The 14,318-nt window shown below is 39.3% G+C and overlaps 1 protein-coding gene and 1 non-coding gene across 3 annotated transcripts in view; one reads left to right on the forward strand and one right to left on the reverse strand.

Moving 5' to 3' along the window:
* Positions 1–14,318, reverse strand: part of LOC149080754 (ephrin-B2-like) — a 418,983-nt gene that overhangs the window by 114,063 nt on the left and 290,602 nt on the right. The window lies entirely within an intron of this gene.
* Positions 3,402–3,475, forward strand: TRNAS-GGA (transfer RNA serine (anticodon GGA)). The gene has a single exon. It is a non-coding gene; the product is annotated as a tRNA-Ser (tRNA).

Here is a 14,318-nt window from a genome sequence, read left to right on the forward strand (position 1 = left end):
GTTCGTAAATAATAATCAAGTTTACATGATAGAGGGAGAAGTACTTATATTACTGAACTTGCATCGTTCGTTTTCATTCTCTCACCCTCTGTATCATCAGCGAATTCCTGAAGATAAATTTTCGGGACCGAGGCTTTCGTGATAGATGTCCAAGTAACAAATTCAATGCCAATAACAAACTAATCAGGGACGTAAACAAACTCCATATTTTAGCACCGTTTATAAGTTCAAGAGTCTTAACCCTTTGTATTTCAAAAGATCATTTTTCTATTAATAAGATGAACTGGACGGACTCCCTGTGCCAATAGAATGAACGCAATGGACCCCTTCACAAAATATAATTCAGCAAGAAGTGATGTAGAAACAATGCGTAGATTTTTTTTTTTCATCCAAGTTCACGGACCCCTGAAATCTTGGGGCCAAGCGGGGACCCCTGGTTTATTTATATGAGGAATGAATAGCGATGCTACGGGAAGTACGGGATTATCGAAATTAAACTACCCCAACTGAGAAGATTATAGAAAGCAGGGCAAATTGAATTGCATAAAATAGTACAAATATTCACCGGTAGGTAGCACAAACAGTAACTCAAGTAATATAACCAACATGCTTTATTTTTGGCAAGAGTGCTTTATATGTTCACCGATTTACCGAGAATCGGTCCATAACCCTACCACATTTGAAAAGGTCACCCATTCTTCATGGCAGGGCTTGACAAATTAAAAAATTAATTTAGGCATCACCGATACTAACGCCCCTTCCCCCCACAACATCCCAAGGAAAAATGGTTCTTATAACCAATTTTTTTTCTACTTTTCCGTGTTTTTAGATAACATAAATTTCGTATTGCCCTTACACAACTTCCTCCCCCCCACATTAGTGATCACACTTAGAAAATTTTAAAATTTTAGGCGCCAATAAACCAAGGCTGTAGCAAGAGACTGGGGAGGGACCAGTGCCCCGGGAATTTTAGAAAACGACTGATTTTTAGTCACTACGATAGTGTTTCTTAACCGGATAAAATCTCCGGGGCACCGAAATTTCTCCCACGCAGACAACGTTAAAGTTCCTGGCTTAACTAATATGATAATATTTAACGGATTTTTCCTCCTTTTTAATCGAATATTTTTCTGTACACTTCTATTGTCAATACACATCAGCTATTAACATACAATGTTTTTATGTTTTTATTGAATAAATCATTCAGAATCACTAGAAAATGTGTTACGCTAAGGTACTGGCGTCCGAGTATTCAAGGTGTTTTCAATACGTACATTTGATTATTTTATTTTTGTTCTTCATTGAGCCAATAGAGGACGCTAACTTTTCCAATGAAAAGTAAAAAAACCTAAGTGTGATCATTGCAATTAAATATAATTTTCATTTCTTTTTTGATGTCTGATTCTTTATTCAAGCTTTATTAATATTGATCCTTCATCAGTTTCCAATATAAAAGCCATAGATTTAACTATACTAACCTACTAATGTTGTGAAATGGCAATTGAATAGTTCCCCGCATAATCGGATATTGTGTCCTGGATTCGTTGATATCCGATTAAGGGGCTTGACTGTGTATTTTGCATTTGATAAACAGCGAGTGCATCATCTTATGTGTCTTTTTTTTACTAAAATTTCCTCAAGGACCAATGCCTCTGTACTTCGATTCACGGTAACGTTGAAACTAAGTGTCTGTTACTCGAATTCGAGGCAACTTAGACCGCTAGAACGCCCTCCACAATCCTCTGAGTTACGAATGTTCCCCAATTCACTGTATTTCACCTTTCTTGAGGTTTTTCCAAATTATCAACCTGAATCGGTTTCTAAAAATACGATTATAATGAAGTCGAAAAAATTTTAATGTTAGGCATATTCAGGCAACGACACCGGAGATAATGGCGCATGAAATGTGTGTGCGTATTCGAACTGCAGAAATAATTCATTTCTTCTAATTATAATCATTTTTATATTCAAGAACAAATAATAATGAGATAATAATAAATATTATAAATAGGAGACATTCAATTACGACACCGATATAGTATCAATCACTGTTGAAAGTGCTGAAATGTTGAAAAACACGTGGCTGATGGATCGAAAATCGAATGCAACCTTCATCTACGCATAACGAGAGTGCGTATAACCTTCAAATGTTCGTTCGTACAATAAGTGGGGATGTAAATGGGTTTTCGTCCATTATTCAAGTCAAATTGCTGCTCAAAGTGTGACCCGCATGTGTCTGAATCCAATACTATAAATCGGTACGGGTAATCAAAAGGCTTTAGAAACAGATCATCATCAAGATTTCCTGCATCAGAATATTCGAGAAATGTGATAACGTTCGACCTCTCGGGATAGACAATTTCGTACTATCATCACAACTTGTAGCTCCGTGTATTGCTTGCTCATGAGCAGCGTTTCTCAACCCAAGGACCAATGAAAAGCTTCATTTGATGGACCACTAACTTATAGTATGTAGATGGGGGGTCATTTGAACTAATCTAATTTAATGTAATTATAATCAAATTAAGGAATGGAAGGAGTTGTTGGCCACATTTTTATACAAATACAAATACTACGCCACAACAGGCAAAATGCCCAACGAGGTGGCTGATAAAAAGATGCCTATAAAAATATGGATGTCATATATTTCAATAATTTGCGTTTAAATGGCTCGCATTTATTCGTTATTTATAAATAGAGTCGATACCGCTTATAACGTTCCCATTTAGAACGTTTTCTCGCTTAGTATGACTTATTTTCATGGTCCCGACTCATTAAGATTTATACAAGGCTGACGTCACTCTCCGCTACCATACGAAGGTTTGAACAACTGGCTGTTGCGAAGATATATTTTTGGAAAGAGAGAAAATTCAACTGCCTCTGCGGTGAATCGAACCCACGTCCTTTCACTTTCCGGGTGAACGCCCTAGACCACTAGACTACAGAGGCACCGAGTCTCTCAATCTTTCCTTGGAGCTCGTGTACACTGAAAGGGACCGTACATGGACGGCCGGACTAGACTCAGGCCAAGCTCACAACTGCTGACGCTGCCACCATATGGCGACTTATACAAGGATGACGTCAGTCACTCTCCGCTACCATGCGAAGGTTTGAACAATTGGCTGAGGAGAAGATATATTTTTGGAAAGAGAGAAAATTCAACTGCCTCTGCGGGGAATCGAACCCACGTCCTTTCACTTTCCGGGTGAACGCCCTAGACCACTAGACTACGATAGGTGTTCAAACCTTCGCATGGTAGCGGAGAGTGACGTCATCCTTGTATAAGTCGCCATCTGGTGGCAGCGTCAGCAGTTGTGAGCTTGGCCTGAGTCTGGTCCGGCCGTCCATGTACGGTCCCTTTCAGTGTACACGAGCTCCAAGGAAAGATTGAGAGACTCGGTGCCTCTGTAGTCTAGTGGTCTAGGGCGTTCACCCGGAAAGTGAAAGGACGTGGGTTCGATTCCCCGCAGGGGCAGTTGAATTTTCTCTCTTTTCAAAAATATATCTTCGCAACAGCCAGTTGTTCAAACCTTCATTAAGATTTGCCGTTTAAAGTGTTTTCCCGCTTAGGTTTTTTCATGACGGTTTTTTGAAAAACGTTATAAGCGGGATCCACCGAAATTAGAAAATCAGTTTTTAACAAATAATTTTTTTTTTGACATTTATTTTCTATGCCAACTTCTCAGAAAAGAAAGAAAAAAAAAGAATTAAAAATCTGCAGAATAAGACGCAACAGCACATAATCCCACTAAGGATATTACGCAATATCCTTAGGCTTGACAAATCCTTCCCCCCCTAAGAGTAAGGATTTTTCAATAACGGTTAAACGGGAATCCCGGAGATGGAGTGGAAATCCTATAGCCTCCCGAGAAAATCTGGGAGATTTGGCATAAACTTTATTTTTTCTATGGAGGTGCCAAAATGCATGCTTGCGTGACCGATAAATCTGGGCACTGGACATGACCCCAGCAAGGGTGGGAGCTGACAGGGCTCCAGTCCGGGATGTGATTCTCATCATTTTCCGTTTTTTTTCACACGAAAAATTCACCGTGGAAGGTGCCCATGAGAAATCTGGCTTAAGCCCGCCAAAGATCCCAGAAAGGGACCTTGCAGCAAAACGTGGCGCCATGGGCCCTGGACCCCCGTGTAATGGAATTTAGACTTAAGATCAGCATCAATGCATCGCTGGACGGATTATCTTCCACTGACATTAAATCTATTCAGAATCAAACAAACCGTATTCAAGAACATAGAAAAAAACGCCTCCGTTTTTTCTCTGTTAATGTTCGGGTTTTAAATATCTTACAAAAATGCATGTAAAATTATACGGCATTAGGTATAATTATTTATCTCTGTCAGCTGAAAAAAGTATATAGAGAGCCCTACAGACGCGAAATTCAATTTAATCGAAAATCATCCGTGATTTGGCGTTTCCTCAGTGAATTAATATCATCATACCTCGCTGATTAGTATGGGCCTCATCAGAACGAAGAAAATGGGAGTGGACAGGCTCTCTCTCATAAGTGAGACACAGATGTCGAAGAAATGCGCATTCGCGGCGAGAAAGGAATGATTTCACGCCTACCTTCTTATACATTCGCCCCGTTTAGCGCCTCAGAGCCGCAAAAAAGAAAGATTATTAGCTGGACGTTATATATAAAAAGCCGAGAAGAAGAAGGAAAGACACCTTCAGGCGGTGATGTTTGATGCGACAGGTTTTCAGGTAGCAAAAGAAAAAAAAGGGGGGGGGCCCACAACTATTCCCAATCCCCCCTTACCTTTAAAAGAAAAATATAAAAAAAGAGAAGAGTGTTTTATTTGAAGCCATTAATAATTTTCGGAGAAAACATCTCTGGTCATTTTTCACGCTTATGATGGGGACAAGCAGTCAGTTCTTAATGAGGACCATACTTTATGGGGAAGGCGGTCCGCTTGGCCCGTCGCAATGTTTTCCAAGGCCCGTGGTAAACGGATGTATGGATATCTCATGGGGTGGAGTTGGGGGGGGGGGGCTTTACTGTATATGGGTAAAAGGTGAGACAAGTGGTCGGTTGGCTCGATGAAATGACATCTTAACAAGCGTCCAATCGAGTTTATTTATTCGGTGGTGGTTGATCAAAATCATAAAGATGATGAAAAATCTCCTCGGGTGAACGGTTACGCTAGGCTCGCCAATGTCATGGTCAATTCGGTCCTAGAGATGTATTCCCTCCTTCATCACACATCACGCTGATGCAATTTTTTCTTCTTTGTGCGCAATGGTCAACAAGTGTAATGGCAAATGTGTTTATAAGCGGGCACAATTCTCGATCGTATGTTTTCCCACAGAATTCTATATCCGCAGAGAGCAGGCAGACCTTCAACTTCATACTTACATTAATATGAAAAATTCAAACATCTACCATCTTCACCTCGAAATACAGAAGCAGGGTTGGCAGTACCAGAAGAACATGAAACAAGCACACCTCAGACAACATAAATATGTTGGGAGCCACTACATCCTACACAAATTTGGGGCTTGTTCAGGGCTTGTCAAATCCAGGGCCAGATTACCATGGCAACTAAAAGATTGGTGTGTGTGTGTTGCGACTGTGTATAAAATATTCTATGAATTGTTACTAAATTGGAATCTGATAATAGCACAATTTTCTTGGAATTTATATCAGCATATTTACCGACATGAAAGAGAATAAAGAACTGGAAAAGGTCTGGAAGAAGCGTCATTTTGCACCTCCTTTACTCTGTGGGGGGAAAAATTTCTAGCGGCTAGATTTTTTTTAGATTTGTCAAGTCCTGGTCTGGTATGCCATGTCAAGAGGATGAATAATTCGCCTTCAATTTCCTTTGACACAATTTTATGTGTAGGAGTGGAGGAGCCTATCAAAATATCATCAGGATCTGGCAATGACGAATCCCAGGCATCAGATCACCACGGCGACTGAAAAACCGGCGTTTACTCTCAAAATTCGCTATGTATGGTTATCAAATTGAAGTCTGGGGAACTATAGAAAATTTGTTTAGAATTTATATCAGTATTTACTAACAATGGAGGAGGTCACTATTTGTCCTAGAAAAAGTCGAAAGACACACCACTTCGAACTTGTTTTTCGCTGAAAAAAACGCAAATTAAAATATTGTTCGGGCACCTACCCTGTACATTTTTTTAGATTTGTCAAGTCTTGCTAAAGACAACAAAAAATTTATGTCAGAATTTTCTATCATCAAGAGTATAGGATTTTAAGCAGAGTTGTATTTAGACATGTGGGGTGTATATATATGGAAGATTTCGATTTATGAATTAATTCTGGAGGTGCTTAATATCCAGTGGTATAAAATACTGTGGGTGTGCTCGAGCTGGCCCGGCTCCAACACCACTGGTTTCAGGTCCCGGAAATATGGGAAAAAATATTTTGACCGTTTCCATCTCTCGCAAAAATTTTTGACTCTATAGGCACTATGTGCCTGTCAGACCAAACAAGGCCTGGGTTCTGGGATAGAAATATGTGTCTGGCACGTAATTTTTTTTGGATCCATAATTCAAGGGGTTTTTAACGGGTCAAGGCCCAAACTTGGATCGCAGGGGATTCCGGATCGTTCAAATCCAGTAACAGCCAGGGGCTCTCAAGCTGTATGTCTCGACCGAAACTTGATTCTGGGGGAATCCAGATTGGGCTCACGCAAATGGACTTACAGCCGGGTATTCCTGAGCCCCGTCGTACTTAAAAAATTAACGTCACTGCTGATAGTAACAAGAAAATTTTGCAACTCGAAATATTGCACATTGGCAATGCTAAGGAATTTTGTTTTTACTTTTTTTGGCGACAAAACTAATTTCAAATGGCTTATGATTGACAATATCTGTAAATTTACGAACTACTGTTTTATGGGAACATTTAAAACTTATATTTTACTAGCTATACGTCTGGAAGATGATCGATGCCCACAAATGTTGCATTTTTTTCCAATACGATTACAACTACTATTGACAGATCAATGGTCGCTATTAAAAATGACAGAAACGGAATGATGTACACATCACTGGCCCGTAAAAAACACAAAAGAAGAGAGAAATGAGGAATGTTCGGCAACGACCAACGAACTTCGACGGACATCGGAGAAAACTCAATGAAACGGACACCGGTAATCAATACAAGGCCGTATCGTTTGTCCTTGATTAAGTTCTCTCTGTCAGCCGGGATCCAGTGCCTTTACGGTAGATAGGTAGCTACTAGGAAGCCAATGAAAAATCGGTGTAAACCAGGCGAGAGTATATCAATACTCTCTCTCTACTTTTCATTATAGTGAGAGTAAAATCTCGCGCTTTACTTTGATCTAGTCTTAGAGCAGAAATTCCTGAACATTTTGAGTTTAGGGCACTATTGAAAATTATATTAGAATTTTGAATTTGTCGCGACACTTCTGCTTGATTCCGAAGCAGTTACTTAGATGGCAACCTGAATTTCAGTAGCACACAGGCTAGGAATCACAACCCACAAAAATTTGTCTTCAAAATATCTTGTGGCATCTCTGAATGATCACACCGTTTGAGAGTCACTGTGTGTCATGCAATTTCCGGCAAATTGTTATTGCGAGGTGTGTGTGTGTATAAATAAATAAATAAATAAATAATATATATATATATATATATATATATATATATATATATATATATATATATATATATATATATACACACACACTGCTGGCCACCCAAATTGCAACACCAAGAAAGACAAGAGATATTGCAACAATATTTATTTTGTAGATAACATGTTGACCAAGCATCAAATGATTAAATTTATAGACTTCTGTGAAATGTGGTTCCTGCCAAAATCAGTAGCCAGAGTAGCCGCCATTGTTGGAGATCACCGCTGCCACACGCCTCGGCATTGATTCAAAGAGACTTTGGATGTGTTCTTGGGGTACAGCAGACCAAGCAGCTTCCACGCGTTGCCAAAGTTGATCTGGTGTGGCAGCTGGGGATGTAATCTGGGTCAATCGTTGAGCAACCATGGACCACATGTTTTCTATCGGCGAAAGATCCGGAGAGCGAGCTGGCCAGGGAAGCAATTCAATCTGGCGATTGACGACGAACCTTTGGACAATGCGTGCCACGTGTGGTCGCGCATTATCCTGTTGAAATATGGCTGTGGGCAAGCCCTGAAGGTAAGGAAGGACAACTGGCTCCAACACCTCGGAGATGTACCGCTGGCTTTTTAAAGTACTGGCAATGCGTACTAGAGGAGTGCGAGAGTGATTTCCAATACCGCCCCATACCATAATACCCGGTGCAGGACCAGTGTGGCGGTGCATAACGCAGCTGTTCAGCATCCTCTCTCCTCGGTGTCTCCAGACTCGAATCCGACCATCGTGGTGTTGCAGACAGAAGTGTGACTCGTCAGTAAAGACAATTTCATTCCATTGTGCCGTCCACATCCTTCTTTCATCGCACCATTGGCGGCGGAGACGTCTGTGGTTCTGCGTCAAGGGTACCCGAAGCAATGGACGTCTTGCGGACAGACCACTCTGCTGTAAACGGCGTCGAATGGTACGCGCAGACACTGGATGATGCGGTACAGACTGAATGTGCTGTGCTATGGTTCGTGATGTGGCTGAGCGATCCGTCACTGCCATACGCACAATACGCCTGTCATCACGTGAAGTGGGGCACTGAGGTGGATGCGATCGAACACGTCGGTCCGTCGTACCCTCCTGCATCCAACGATCACATATCCGCATTACAGTTGTTTGGTTTCGTCCAACACGACTACCGATTTCCCTGAAAGATAATCCACAATCTCGGTAGGCCACTATCCTTCCTCTGTCGAACTCGGATACTTGATCAAAAGATGATCGCTGTTTTCTACGAGGCATAATTGATCGTTTTTTTTGAAAGAAAAACACAATTGCCGTACTTCAAATCGTCGAAATCTCCAAGCCTTAAATAGCGCTTTGAAGTGGCGCCTCAGGCGCGCGTGATGTGCGTCTGCGCTGAAATTCTAATAATTTGCATATCTCACCTCCGCTAATGCATGTTGTAAATTTCATATTATTTGCATGCTTCCTTCAGGGTGTCGCATTTACGGTGGCCAGCAGTGTATATATATATATATATATAAATGGAAGACACGGAAGTCAGTCTTAAAGACACACTTGGGCCTAGGATCGTAACAAGAACTTTTGTGGAGGAAGGGCGGTAAACGTGATTTTGTTGCTTCCAAATTTTGTCACTGGGGCAATGGTCCCCCCCCCCCCCGGGTCCTCCATTTTTATCCGTCCATGTCTAAAATTTCGTGTATGGGACTTAGCCAAAACCAGCGGCTATGCATTCTTAAATATGAAGGCAGCTGCATAGACCAGTGGCTGTTAACCCACTGTTGCTGTCTTAAAGCCTCCTAGAGCATATTTTAATTTAAAAGGTTTATTACTTTAAATACAAAAAAGGTCACAACAGGCACAAATTGCCCGACTCGGTGGCTGAAAAAAAAAGATGCCCGTAAAGAATGTATGTGTCAAATATACAACAAAAATTCAGCAACGAAATATAAGCATAATATCACGAAAAAAAAAATTTTTTTTTTCTGCGAAAAACAGCCAACAAAAATTTTTCAGGAAAATGCCTGAAAAATTTTTGTTGCCTGGGCCTTGGTGACATTTTAACATGTTGGTGCAACGCTTTCATAAGTTCCGAAAATTTTGGGTTGCCCTCGGATTCCAATTTAGTCACTACACATGGGAAATTTTAGGCGCCAACGCTGATGTTTTAGTCGCCATAGTGCCTGACACCCAGGATTTCTCAAGCCATGCAGTAAACTACTTGTAGAACTCCCACACTAAGTAAGCTGACAGAGCTATAGCCCAGAGTTTCACCTTATTAATGAAAGTAATTGTATACCATAAATTCACACTCAGAAATCAATTTAGTAAGTAGAAAGGGTCTTGCTGTTGCGTGTGGGGACCACGAGTAAGAAATATAATTCATTGGCGAAACTGGTTTAAGAAATATTGGTCGCAGCCAAATCGTTGGGCATTTTGTCTGTTGTGGTCGTGTACTTGTATTACAACAAATAGACACCCGAGAGTCATCTGGAGGGTGATACTCGTCAGCTTATTAAATGGCGTATTAAATAACGACGCTAAGAATGCAGAGCCTTAGCAAGCAAGGCATCCGTATTTTACGAATATATAATACGTTGCTAGACCCAAACATTTCAACAATAGTTTTAAATACCCTTGATACTACCGCTATCAAACAACACCACCTATAGAACAAGGCCTCCGCACGAAGCTCGTGACGTCAATGAAGGTGGTCATTTCTCGTATTGCCATTGGATATATTGCAAAACAAAGGTAAAGATATCGCATGCGTCGGCCTGCTATATCCAATGGCGATACGTGAAATGGTCTTCTTCAGTGACGTCACGAGCTTCGTGCGGAGGCCTTGTTCTATATGTGGTGTTGTATCAAATCGGGTACAAAAACAACACAACGTATGTTTTTATACATGGTCGAATGAAATCGATTCAGCATGATAACTTCAGTGAAGCATTGCCCAAAAAATATACTCAATTTTATTTATCGTAACTTTTCTCTCCCAGTTGTTATTGCAGTGTCAGCTGCAGAAAACATTCGATTATCACGATAAAAAAAAGTAGAATAGATGGCAAAAAAGGGCACAAAAACTTATTAAATAGGACGCAGGGCGAAAAGGAAGAATGCAGCGACAAAAAAAAACACACACACACACTCCCTGTATGTACCTGGACGCAACCTGAACAGAAGAGACGTCCACAATGGACACAAATATGCATTTATAGTCTATAGAGGTGGGTCCCTTAAACGACGTAAATATTGACGAACAAAACGTCTTCGACTGTAACTCAACTCCATACCTGAACCAATTCCAACCTCTCCCCCCCCCCCTTCCTGTACTCTCTTCAGAAGTTCATGAACTGGAAGCACTTGAGAATATATATATATATAAAGGTTTTCCTTCTTTTTTCTCTCTCTCTCTCTATACAAAAGAGTTTGGGCTTTCTAACAATACAATTCCGTACCTGGTATTAATAGCACAATCCCCCCCCCCCCCAAACAGAAACGGCAGGTGGTAAAATTGTACCGGACGAAGAAGAGGACATTCAGACTTCGGGAGGGCATATATTTCATTCGGTGGGTCGAATGTCAAAACCAATTCCAGAATCGTATAGTGAATAGAACGAACAGTATAGTAACCAGAATAGCAAAGTTACGAATGAAGCATGTTGAGACCAAACTTGAGTTGAATTATCACATCGTGAGTTGGAACAGAAATTTTTGAAATAAATATTCCAATACTCAATCCCATGATTCCAGGGGCGTACGCAGGCCTCACGAACTTCAAAAAGTAGCATTTTAAATTGAAGGAGACGGTTAATAACAGCATATCAAGAAGCAAAGAATTTTATTTTTACAATAAAAATCGAAAATTTTCCAAATTTGCTCTCAATCGCTCGTCCATTGATTATTCCCATAGGGCAGGACTTGACAAATTCCTGGAGCCAGGTCAACTAAAAAGTTATGATTGACACTTGAATTTCCTATGTGCGATTATTGAATAAAAGTCTAAGGACGACAAAAGATTTGCTCAATTTTTAACAGCACGTCTCTCAACTTAGGAACGGGGTCACCCCAAGTCCCGGAAAAATCGGGAAATATTTTTTCTTAGATCATTTTTTTTTTCGAAAAAGAATTTTTGGCTCCTAAGAAATGGGATTAGTGATTCATATATTTTTTTTTTATGATTTGTCAATCCCTATCCTAAGGATGTCCCTACGCGATCAGTGCTGGGCTCCCACTCAAAAAATTAGAAAGAGTAGGATGGAGGATACCTCCCCCCCCCCCCTTTATGCAACATAATCCTAGCATAATAAAAAAAATCCCTGAAAAAAATTGTTTATTCAATTTTTTTCCATAGTATATTGTAGGATTGACTCGAGCCAAAGCAAAATTGCAGAAATGACTTTTTTGGCCAAAACAGTGTAGTAGCAACTAAGGCCGTAACTACAGGGGGCAGTTTCCCCGGATGCCAAATTTTAGGTGAACACCACTGTTTTCAAATTAACTAATTTTAAATTAGTGAGCGCGGCAAAATCACGTTTGCCCCGGGCGACAAGATGATACAAAAATCCTAGTTATGGCCCTACTAGCAAGATAATTCTTTTCTGTTCTCCTCACAATATATATAACATTCTTTTTTTGAAGTCTTCCACAGTCCAGTCCGTCAACTCTTTTCGAAAATGCCCACAGCAAATTATGAAGACATGTAAATTTTTTAAGAATGATGATGCTTTTCGAGACCACTTTCAAAAGCACAGTGCAAAATGTGTAAATTACCAGGTCCGATATAAATAAGTCAAGGTGGACCATATGGTTTCACTGCATTGTCCATCCCTTTTTTAAAAGGATTTGTTTAAATTTTAGCACTCAACGCCAGTGTAATCGTTTTTGACAAATGAAACCCTTTCATTTCTAGCTCTTTGCTGCGCGTTGTAAGTAATGTTTATGCCTCTGCATGCCCTAAAAATATAGAAGGCAATTGAATGTTATTGGGTATTATCATTGGGTTTTAGTCACAAAACTTAGAATTGGCCCATGTACCCAACTGCTTTGTAATGCAAACTGTTTTTCGCCTACACACGAAATGTGCACTATAATTTTTAATGATGAATGTTAGTTAATGTCCAAGATCATGAAGTTGTAAATACAAAATTACTTTTTTTCCCACCAGACACAGAAGTTTTTAATGATTACTCTAGTTGTTGGACCTTCAAACTAAGCAAAAGCAAAATTAATAAACCAAATTGTCCACATACATCCCCTTCGCAAATAACCTGAAAAACGACACAATTTGTGCTTTGGCTGAATCATTAATTGCAATCTAATACATTTGTAATATTTGGAAATATATCGACGATTCCCTACTGAATTGAAACCAATTACACGAACTTTGATGATAGGATTTGGTAAAGAAGTAGTAAAAGTAGGACAAAAACTGGAAAGTACGGTAAAACCGAAAAAGTAGGATAAAAGTAGGACATTTTACCAAAAAGTAGGAAAAGTAGGACGAGTGGGAGCGCTGTATGTATAATTTGTACTATTACACGGATTGACAAATCGAGAAAAAATCTAGGCAATAACCAAATATTTCTTTCACTCTCAACGGCGCCACGAACGTAAAAAATTTGGAAATTTTTGTCTTTAATCCATTCTAACCCAAAGAATAAACAACAACCCACTTAAGGAATACATTAATTCTCGTTCGTTAAATTACTTTTCTGTTGAGGAAGCGACATCTGTGTTGTAATTTTATCAAAATTTTTATGCTTAACATTTTGTGAAATATTTTTCCACAAAATGAGTGAAACAAGTAACGAGTAAATTATATGAAAAAATATCTTCTTTTTTTTTAAAAACGGATATTTTATTAATGTAGAATATTTGTGGAGAAATTATGGATAAGAATAACAGTTATTTCACCATTATTGTCTTGTTTTGTCACCTTTCACATTCTAGAGGTACACATATTGATACCTCATATTTACGGTTAATTAATTAAAAGCTTTTCTTTAAAAGGACATTTTGACTTACAAATCAATCAAAAAAATATATTTTCCAATAGTTTTGGATCAGGTGTAAGAGGTTATATACAAATATACGGAAATTACTACAAATTTTTCGTTACAAAACAGAAGTGATACACAATGGTCTGCGAAAGTGTTAGTCATAATTATTGGGCACCTTTAGTGCCTTCTTTCCATACGGTGACGGTTGATCGATGACATTTTTTCCGGGCAGTTATAAACCGCAAAAATGCCTCTTCCAATAAATAATCTCAACCAATAAATTAATGAAACCAAAATTTATACAAATACAACGCCACAACAGGCAAAATGCCCAACGAGGTGGCTGAGAAAAAGATGCCCATAAGAATATGGATGTTGTATATTTCAAAAATACAGCAACCCAATTAAAAATGCAATTAACACAAATTATAAACAATATATACACATGAAAAAATATTATACAATGCCCATAAAGAATACTTATGGTTGTCTTATTCTAAGAATGGAGAGAGCTTCTCGATTTACCCCAACATGTTTATCGTATTTCTTTTTAAACGTGTCAATTGTGTTGCAATTTACTACCTCCGGGGGTAAGCTATTCCATTTATTAACAACCCTATTAGAGAAAAATTCCCTGCGACACCATAACCTTGCATTGTCCCTCACCAATCGATACTGGTGTCCCCTTGTAAAAGCAGTCGATTGGCGTTGTACTAA

The sequence above is a fragment of the Pholcus phalangioides genome, unplaced genomic scaffold (assembly GCF_987345545.1).
Source record: "Pholcus phalangioides strain wild (caught in Gottingen) unplaced genomic scaffold, Ppha-v1.0 ptg000010l_1, whole genome shotgun sequence".
Lineage (NCBI taxonomy): Eukaryota > Metazoa > Arthropoda > Arachnida > Araneae > Pholcidae > Pholcus > Pholcus phalangioides.